Below are 10,533 nucleotides of genomic sequence, written 5' to 3'. Positions count from 1 at the left end.
ATACCACATTTTCCATATCCACTCATCCTATGATGGACATTTGGGCTGGTTCCAACTCTTGGCTATTGTAAAGAGTGCTGCGATGAACATTGGGGAACAGGTATACCTTCGACTTGATGATTTCCATTCCTCTGGGTATATTCCCAGCAGTGGGATCACTGGGTCATAAGTATTCCTCTGCAATTGTTTGAAGAACCTCCATACCATTTTCCATACAGGCTGCACCATTTTGCAGTCCCACCAACAATGTATGAGAGTTCCTTTTTCCCTGCAACCTCACCAGCATTTATCATTCACGGTCTTTTGGATATTAGCCACCCTAAGTGGGGTGAGATGGTATCTCAGTGTGGTTTTGATTTGCATTTCCCGAATGCTGAGTGATGTTGAGCATTTTTTAATATGCCTGTTGGCCATTCATATATCTTCATTTGAGAAATGCCTATTTAGCTCTTTTGCCCATTTTTTAACAGGGTTGCTTGTTTTTTTCTTGTAAAGTTGTTTGAGTTCCTTGTATATTCTGGATATAAACCTTTCTCAGATGTAAATTTTGCAAATATTTTCTCCCACTCTGTTGGTTGTCTTTTAACTCTGTTAATTGTTTCTTTTGCTGTGCAGAATGTTTTTAGTTTGATACAATCCCATTTGTTTATTTTTCCTTCAGTTGCCCGTGCTTTTGGGGTCATATTCATGAAGTCTGTGTCCAGTCCTACTTCCTGAAGTGTTTCTCCTATGTTTTCTTTAAGAAGTTTTATTGTTTCAGGGTGTATATTTAATTCTTTAATCCATTTTGAGTTGACTTTAGTTTATGGTGAAAGGTATGGGTCTAGTTTCATTCTCCTGCCTATTGATATCCAGTTCTCCCAGCACCATTTGCTGAAGAAGCATCTCTTCCCCAGGTTATAGGCTTGGGACCTTGGAAAAAGATCAGATACAGGAGTGAAATGTTTAATTAAGTTACAAATGACTGTTTGCAATTAATTCTATTCAGTCTGCTTCTCTGTGGTATTCATTTATTTGCCAAAGGGTAAATAAAGCTGGTTGACTAAATTATTACTAACTTGAAGCTCAAAACTGATAAATATCTTCCTAGGTGAGAATGGCAGTCAGAGTTTTTAATAATTACATTGTAGTCTAATTTGAACTAAACAATTTATAAGGTAAGGTCTAATTCTTTTTTCCGTGCATATACCATCTAGCACATATTAAATATTCAATAAACATTGGAGAGAAAAAAAGAACTGAGGGAGGGAGGAGAAAGAGAAAAGAAGAGGAGAGAGAAAATCAAGGAATGATTAAGTGAATGAATGAAAATTGATTATTGGATCCTCCTAAAGTACCTTCGAAATAAATAAATACATTAGCAGAAAGGATGATGGATTACTGCATATCTGGGTCTATGTATAATGTGTCTCAAAGTAATTTCATAACCCATACAAGTCTCCTTACCTTTCCTGAATTCAATTTCTCAATGAATATTTCTAGACGTTTAGACAGAGCCTGAAACTCAAAATATTAAAAGATTTTATTTTTCCCTTCAAATCCAATCCATCTTACCTACTTTCTTTTCCTATTAATACATTATTACATGCAGTAGATTGTTTACAAAAATGGCTGCATTTTTTCTCCTCCCTAAGTCAGCAACCCTTGGCAATATGACCTTGTAGCTCATCCCATCAAGAAATATAGTCTATTTTCCCACCCTTTGAAAAGAGACTGGCCTTGTGACTTGATTTCACTAATGTGATAATGTACTAGTTCTGAACCTCAGGTCTATTGTCTCTGCACGGTTCTGCTGTCTTAGAACCCTTCCCAGCCTCCCTGTGGAAAAGCCTGGACTAGCCTGCTGAAGGATGCGAGACTACATGGAGCAGAGGCTAGCCATCCCGTCTCAGGCCATGCTAGATCAGCCATTCCCCAGCTGACTACAGCCACCTAAGCAAGCCCAGCCAACATCAGCCAAGCCAGGCCCAGTTCAGCAGAAATGCCCAGTGGACTAACATATTGCTGTTTTAAGTCACTTAGTTTGGGGGTGTTTTGTTACTCAGCAAAAGCTAACTGAAACATTACACTTCTAGAAACATAAAACCTTCCTTTCTTCTTTTTTCCTTTTGGTCTTCACAAGTCAGTCCTCAAATCCTCAAATCTGTATTTGAATTAAAATGGCTTTGAAATGCAATCCTCTTTGCAGTCCCCTGATAATATTCTAATTCTGGGTTTCATCATTTCTTGCTTGGTGATGTCAATAGTTTCTTATTGGTTTTTCTGCCTCTATTCTCTTCTGCTTCCAGTCCAGTCTCCAAAACACAATGTTTCAATCTAGAGATCTAATTATGTGAGCTATTTTCTTGAAACTCTTCATAGATTCTCTAGTCAAACTTGGTTGGCAGTGAAACTTTCTTAAAATGCTATATAAAGTCCTTCCTGTTTTATTTCCTTCTCTCTTACCAGGTATAGCACTTATTGCTGTCATCAATGTACCGTATTCCCGTGACACAAAATGACTCATCTTTAACTTCATAATCACAGTTCTAAGCCAGTTCCCATGTTGTTCTTTTTGCCTGAAATCCCATATCAGCCTTGTCTACCTGTCAACCTTCTACTTATCCTCAGAAAAAATCTGCCATGGGACGTTTTCTCTCAAACAGCATGAATTATACCTTTCTTTGTGTTTCAAGTGCATATCTTCCTAACCCAGAACTTCTCATTTTCTATTGCATTCGCTTATTTCTGCGCTTTGCCACACAGAGTAGGTGAGTTCTTTAAATGCAGAGGATTCTACCTCTGTTATCTTTCCATCCTCAGAAACAAGCACAATGTCTTGCATATAACAGACACTCAATAACTGTTTTTTAATGGACACATGAGCAATATTAAACAAACTCATCTGAAAATGAAAAATTTGTTTATTAAGATAATTTTTTAGAAATTTGAAATCTGCACTTAATTGTCTTCAGTAAAGGCTTATTTACGTTTTATGTAAGTATAAATGCATGTTATATGGGTGACAAAATTTTTTCTTGCAAGATTTATTTCAGGGGAATTTGGCTTAATATGACTTAGAATTCCAAGGCATTTTACTGTTTCAGCAAATTGTAGGCAAAGGGAGCCTACTATTTAATAGTTTAATAGTTCCTATTGGAACTTATTATCAAAGTAAAACATAAGAGGGATAATTGCTTGAGAAATCTGATTTCAGTAACTATAACTCATATTCACTGATCTCTGTTAATTTATCAGTCATAGTTTATAAATCCTTTGGTTGGGGATTAAATTGAATTTTTAAAACATCAGTTATTTAGGATTCCCATTGAAAATATCTGTGACCTAGAGCAGAAAATAAAATCTTTATATATGCATTATTTATAAAAGATTGACATTATCATCTTAAAACATCATCGTATAACTTCGTATAATGTATGCTATACGAAGTTATTACGTCTGTAAAAAAAGGAAAGTGTATATGTGAATAGAGTCTATTATAGATTTTTTTTCAAGAATTATTAGGTATGCACGAGACTTCAGATAAACGAGGCAAAAAATGTCTTTAAAAATAATATTACTTATTCACATAACAATTAGGAAGCATATAGGGACTTCAGAAAATTGAACTATTTTAAACAAATAATGCACATTGTAGGAAGTCAATAAATAGCTGTTGATTGTTTAATTGAGTAATCAAATCAATCTCCATTTTTTTTTTAATGAAGAGATATTTCATCACCCATCAGTGGAAGAAAGACACATATTCACTAAATCTTAGATTTTGATTTATTTCATTATTAGTAGATTATTTCATTTCTATGGGAGCAGCATTTTTCTTTTTTCTTCTAAGTTTATATTTAATTTAGCCTTATAACTAGGGCATTAAATTGTAAATGATGTAACTCCCATTTCATCAAGCCAATTGACATTAACAGTCCATGCTAGACTTTGTGTAGTTTTCCTAAAAAAAAAAAAAAAGGGGAAGAAAAAAAAACTGTTTGGTGATGATGTCATCTTTACCAAGTCACTTGTCACTTAATCAAGGCCCTAGTAAAGTGTCAGCTAAGCTTTTCCAGAGCAGGAGAATGGTCAGTAAAGATGCCTGTAGTAGAAATTTCAGTTTATGACATTCTAGTGCAGTGTACATTGGCAAGGAACCACTGGGGCAGAGGGAAAGAAAGGAGACATTATGAGACATTTATGGATTAAATGAAATGATGTATGTGAAAATTATTAGTTAGCATAGGGCCTGGAACATACTAGATATTCAGTAGGCTTTAAAGATTTGTTTTCCTTTTCTTTTTTCTGAAGTAACAGGCAGTAAAAGTTCTTTTAAAAATGTTTGTATGTTTGTTGGTGGAGATTGGCCTCATTTGTTTATTTGTTTCATATTTTAAACAATTTGTTAATTAGTAATACCAACATGTTGTCAAAATACAAGAAAAAATGGGAAAAAAAAGTTACTCATGTTTACCTGAATAAACTATAATCGTATGGATAAGGATTTTTTGTTCTTATGCCAGCAAATTATTTTATATAAATATATATAAAGTCTAATGTAACATGGAGAGCTATAGAACCTACGACAATGTTGTCTTGTAATGTTAAGAATTATAAAAGGTTTGCTGTACCTGGAAACATTTAGTATCATGTACAGCAAAGAAATCAATGTACTTAGTATTTTGCACCTAAGGACAAAAGCCATGGCTGCCCCATTGAGTAGAGGTGGAGTTCTGGCCACTCTGCTTGGCTGGTGGGGATCCTCTTCATTTCTTACATTTTTACATCCGTCCTGTCCTGACAAGAGTGTAAAGAAAGCGAATAACCTTCACTGAGGAGAACTGTTTGGGGGTGAAGGATATTTAGGTGTCTTGAGTCTCTGCATGAAATTTTTTATAGAATTCCCAAGGTTTATTTATGGAAGACCATAAGATGCCAAGTGTCCAAGACTAAACCTTAATTTATCTGTTCTAAGTGCCAGATTCCTCATAAAGACTCTATTTAAAAATAAAATGTGTGGGCCGGCCCAGTGGCGCACTGAATCTGTTCTAAGTGCCAGATTCCTCATAAAGACTCTATTTAAAAATAAAATGTGTGGGCCGGCCAAGTGGCGCACTGAATAGTGCACTGCTTGGGAGCGTGGCAGTGCTCCCGCCGAGGGTTCGGATCCCATGTGGAGACCGGTTCCCGCTCACTGGCTGAGCGCGGTGCGGGCGCGACACCGAGGGTTGCGACTCGGTTGCGATCCCGTTGCGGGCGCGACACCAAGGGTTGTGGTGGAGACCGGTTCCTGCTCACTGGCTGAGCGCGGTGCGGGCGCGACACTGAGGGTTGCGACTCGGTTGCAATCCCGTTGCGGGCGCGACACCAAGGGTTGTGATCCCGTTGCCGGTCAGTAAAAAAGACAAAAAAAAGGAAAAAAATAAAAAATAAATAAATAAATAAATAAAAATAAAATGTGTTCATTCAACAGTCGAATTTATTTCCGCCTAATCACTTAATCAAACACATCATTTGAGGGTCCAAAATATTTGTGTGTGTTATTTTCAGTAGTCTACAGCAATATAGATCCATTATTTTAGCACTTTAAAAATAAATTTTATTGCCTGCAAATAACTTAGTAATGGAATTGTCTGCTGTAGCTGGAAACTTGGCTTTCTCTTGTTATTCACATGCAAATTGGAGTTGCAGCAATTCTTGTTTGTATATGTCAAGCTTGCTGAAAAAAACTTTCCACACATGAAGAAACATTTCATGTACATCTGAAAGCCCATATACCAGAGACATGGGGAGAGGTGGACAGGTTCAGAGGGAAATATCCATTTCTACTTTACTCTTTGGAGATATAAGCATTTAGCATACAGCACTGGGAGCTCCTTAAATTATTATACTACACATAAGACTACTGTCCCCTTCAAAATAACAGTGTCTGGGAAAGGATTTAATTGTAAGAGCAGAAGAAAGTGCTTTAGAGTCATGAAGTTTGGATGAGACATGTGCTATGGCAAATGTTTGAAGATGGTGAACATTTTAGCATCCAGAAAGCTAAGAATATAATTCAGACACTATGGTGCTAACTGGCACAAACAAAATAAAACAGAAACAACTAGTATCATTGGCCAGAAACAAGTCACTGGGGTGTGATTCAAATTCTCGTTGCTAAAAAAAATCTAATGTGAATATGAGAAACCACATAGTATGTTTTTCCTAATCCAGAAACATCACCAGGTGGACTCAATTATATCTCATGTGGTGGGATATGTTCTTGAAATCCTAGTGGCCTCCAAGTGTGCTTTAAGCAAATTATCCCTGAGACCATAGAACAGAAAGGTTTTTAGACCAAAGTAAGATGCTCAGGTCATATGACTTGCTAAATCATACAGCCAGATGCAAGGAGAAAGAGAGGGGGGAGGTTTATAAACTCAGGAAAGGAAGAGCAGAATGGAAAGACCACAATACCTGGGTCCAGTGTTACACTACGTTCCTGTATCCTGCTTCTCTGTCTGACACATCAGCCTGCCCAGCCGGTGGTGTGGGTTAAGGTCCAGAGTGTAAGGTGAGCTGTAAAGAGGTTCTGTAAGATCCCTGAAACTAGCACTCACTTCCTCCAGCAGAGAGGCACATGTGCAAGGGCCCCTGGCCAGTAGCCATCACTCACTGGCAACTTGCTGAGAAATTCTGGAAGTTATCTTCATATCTCAGGCAGGAGACATGTGGGCCCAGAATGGGGGTCACCAACAACTGATGAATACTTAGTGTTCCATGACTATCAGTGTTTACTTGGTCCTTTTCTCTCTCCCTTCCTATCTAGTCCCACACACTTAGGCTTATCTCACTTTACCTGGGTCTAACGATTCTCACAAGCTACCTACCATTTATACCTAGCTCTTCCTATCCTCCTAATTCTTTTCTCCTGTCTTCTATAGAATAATTTAATAATCCTAAATAATTCAGCAATAATACCCTTTTATGTTGGGATGTCAAAATGTCCAGGATGTCAAAATGGATGAATCATAAAGTAAAAATGTGGATATTTCCTTTTATCCCTCAAAGCTTACTACAAGTGTTTTTGTAGGTTCTTGTAGCTTTCGTGGACCTCCCAGGTATCCTTTTCCACAACCTTCCTACAATACAGAAATCACGTAGCCAGAGGCTAGAAGCGTAAGGAGCAGCCCCTGAGAAATCGTAATATTTCTCCTCCTTCTGCTGTCCTCCTCTCCTCCTTTCTTCTCTTTCTCTTTCTCCACTTTGTTTTCCCTCCTTCCCGTTAATTCTGATTTGGAAACTTTGAGTTATATTCTTACAAATTATTTACCCATTAATCTTTGATCCAACTGTAATATATCTTACTTTGTGTGAGTAAAACAGAAACTCACCAGAGACCAAACTAATTAAGTTCTTCCTGTGAATTGAGAAGTATTGACTGCAGAACCCTGCTTTGATTATGGCTACTGCCTTCTTGCATCAGGTAGGTGTTGTTGAGGGTCAGCTCGTTCTAAATTTGACAGGGCCACACTTATGCAACTCAGGATATAATGTACATCCAGACAGTGAGAGATGTAAAAAGCCAGGGTTAGTTTGTTAAAAGAACAAGTTTTTACAAGTCTTAAAAATGAATCTATTCTTTGCACAGTGGATTCTAGATCTATATTAACATGATCAAACAGGTTGGTTAAAGGACAGGAAAACCAAAACATATTAGGAGAAATATACACTGCTGTGCTTTTCTAGGCTGGATATAGGGAATTCTCAGTTAGATGTGCTAGGCAGGAAGTACAAAAAATATAAATACTGTATATAATTGGCAATTCAAGTTTAAACAACATTGCTCACCTCCTTTCTCATTTGATTTCTTTCTTTTTTTTTTTTGGGGGGGGGGTTGTATTCTTTATATTTAACCAGAATTAAAGAATGCGAGTGGCATTACTACTTGGGAATTTTTGTATTCCTTCTTTAATTTAACTTAATTTTTAAAATATTTTATTGACAAATGAAGATTGTATATATCTTTTAATTTTACACATCTGAATATTAAAAATTTAAACATTTATGTGTAGATATTTAATTGAAATATTTAAAAAATATTTTGAAGAGATATTTGTAACAGGATCACCAAAATGGAGGACTTGGAAAGAACTTGCATATATACAGGATAAATGTGTAAACTATGCAATAATTTCAGTTGAAATTGAAGGTATAGTTTTTTAATACTGGTAAGAGAGCTAAGATTTATAAGCATTTCTCTTTATAGCTACTCTTCTTTAAACAACAATATTCAACAGATGATCTGAACTCTGAAAGCCAAAATTTCATCTCCATCCATCACTCACTAAAGACTGAGACCCTCGCATATACCTACTAGTAAATAAGTTAATTTCTCAGCTAGGGTAAGTTGTGGGTTTTATTTCATAAATAAGCATCTACACACTGGAATACTACTCTGCTATAAAAAAGAATGAAATACTGCCATTCGCAACAACATGGACAGGCACAGAAAGAGAAATATCACATGTTCTCACTTATTTGCAGGAGCTAAAAATAAATAAATAAATACACAAACAACCTGGGGGTGGGGGAGGGAAGAAGACACAACAATTACAATTCCTTGAAGTTGGTACAACAAGCGAACAGACATGAGGTTGTGGGGGAAGAGGAAGGTTTCTGTAATGGGCCACGATAATCAACCACATTGTATATTGACAAAATAAAATAAAATTTAAAAATAAATAAATAAATAAATAAGCATTGCACGTATTTGAAAAGAATTTTTCAAATTTAATTAGTTTTAATTGAACAAAATGACCTTGGTTTAATAAAAAAGATTATATCTACACATAATAAAACATTACACTTTTAAAATCAATTTTAGTTGAGATATTAAACTACCTATCTTAAAACTATAGCAATGTGGTAAACAATGGCACTCTCCTGTTCAGTTTCTTATTCTTAGCCAACAGAAGCATAGGCTTCACATACTCCAATTATCAGCCTCATGAAACATTCTAATTCCTGCTTCAGGAGTGAAATGTTTAATTAAGTTACAAATGACTGTTTGCAATTAATTCTATTCAGTCTGCTTCTCTGTGGTATTCATTTATTTGCCAAAGGGTAAATAAAGCTGGTTGACTAAATTATTACTAACTTGAAGCTCAAAACTGATAAATATCTTCCTAGGTGAGAATGGCAGTCAGAGTTTTTAATAATTACATTGTAGTCTAATTTGAACTAAACAATTTATAAGGTAAGGTCTAATTCTTTTTTCCGTGCATATACCATCTAGCACATATTAAATATTCAATAAACATTGGAGAGAAAAAAAGAACTGAGGGAGGGAGGAGAAAGAGAAAAGAAGAGGAGAGAGAAAATCAAGGAATGATTAAGTGAATGAATGAAAATTGATTATTGGATCCTCCTAAAGTACCTTCGAAATAAATAAATACATTAGCAGAAAGGATGATGGATTACTGCATATCTGGGTCTATGTATAATGTGTCTCAAAGTAATTTCATAACCCATACAAGTCTCCTTACCTTTCCTGAATTCAATTTCTCAATGAATATTTCTAGACGTTTAGACAGAGCCTGAAACTCAAAATATTAAAAGATTTTATTTTTCCCTTCAAATCCAATCCATCTTACCTACTTTCTTTTCCTATTAATACATTATTACATGCAGTAGATTGTTTACAAAAATGGCTGCATTTTTTCTCCTCCCTAAGTCAGCAACCCTTGGCAATATGACCTTGTAGCTCATCCCATCAAGAAATATAGTCTATTTTCCCACCCTTTGAAAAGAGACTGGCCTTGTGACTTGATTTCACTAATGTGATAATGTACTAGTTCTGAACCTCAGGTCTATTGTCTCTGCACGGTTCTGCTGTCTTAGAACCCTTCCCAGCCTCCCTGTGGAAAAGCCTGGACTAGCCTGCTGAAGGATGCGAGACTACATGGAGCAGAGGCTAGCCATCCCGTCTCAGGCCATGCTAGATCAGCCATTCCCCAGCTGACTACAGCCACCTAAGCAAGCCCAGCCAACATCAGCCAAGCCAGGCCCAGTTCAGCAGAAATGCCCAGTGGACTAACATATTGCTGTTTTAAGTCACTTAGTTTGGGGGTGTTTTGTTACTCAGCAAAAGCTAACTGAAACATTACACTTCTAGAAACATAAAACCTTCCTTTCTTCTTTTTTCCTTTTGGTCTTCACAAGTCAGTCCTCAAATCCTCAAATCTGTATTTGAATTAAAATGGCTTTGAAATGCAATCCTCTTTGCAGTCCCCTGATAATATTCTAATTCTGGGTTTCATCATTTCTTGCTTGGTGATGTCAATAGTTTCTTATTGGTTTTTCTGCCTCTATTCTCTTCTGCTTCCAGTCCAGTCTCCAAAACACAATGTTTCAATCTAGAGATCTAATTATGTGAGCTATTTTCTTGAAACTCTTCATAGATTCTCTAGTCAAACTTGGTTGGCAGTGAAACTTTCTTAAAATGGTATATAAAGTCCTTCCTGTTTTATTTCCTTCTCTCTTACCAGGTATAGCACTTATTGCTGT

The 10,533-nt window shown here is 36.3% G+C and overlaps 1 long non-coding RNA gene across 1 annotated transcript in view; it reads left to right on the top strand.

Moving 5' to 3' along the window:
• Positions 1 to 8,248: 8,248 nt before the first annotated feature.
• The window catches only part of LOC103593942, a 6,586-nt gene continuing 4,301 nt past the window's right edge, over positions 8,249 to 10,533 (top strand). Inside the window, exon 1 of the long non-coding RNA XR_550798.1 lies at positions 8,249 to 8,369. This is a non-coding gene — a long non-coding RNA (uncharacterized LOC103593942). The remainder of the gene's footprint in view (positions 8,370 to 10,533) is intronic.

Source organism: Galeopterus variegatus, unplaced genomic scaffold, assembly GCF_000696425.1.
Source record: "Galeopterus variegatus unplaced genomic scaffold, G_variegatus-3.0.2 Scaffold1446, whole genome shotgun sequence".
Classification (NCBI taxonomy): Eukaryota; Metazoa; Chordata; class Mammalia; order Dermoptera; family Cynocephalidae; genus Galeopterus; species Galeopterus variegatus.
This window is presented reverse-complemented; position numbering and strand designations above follow the sequence as displayed.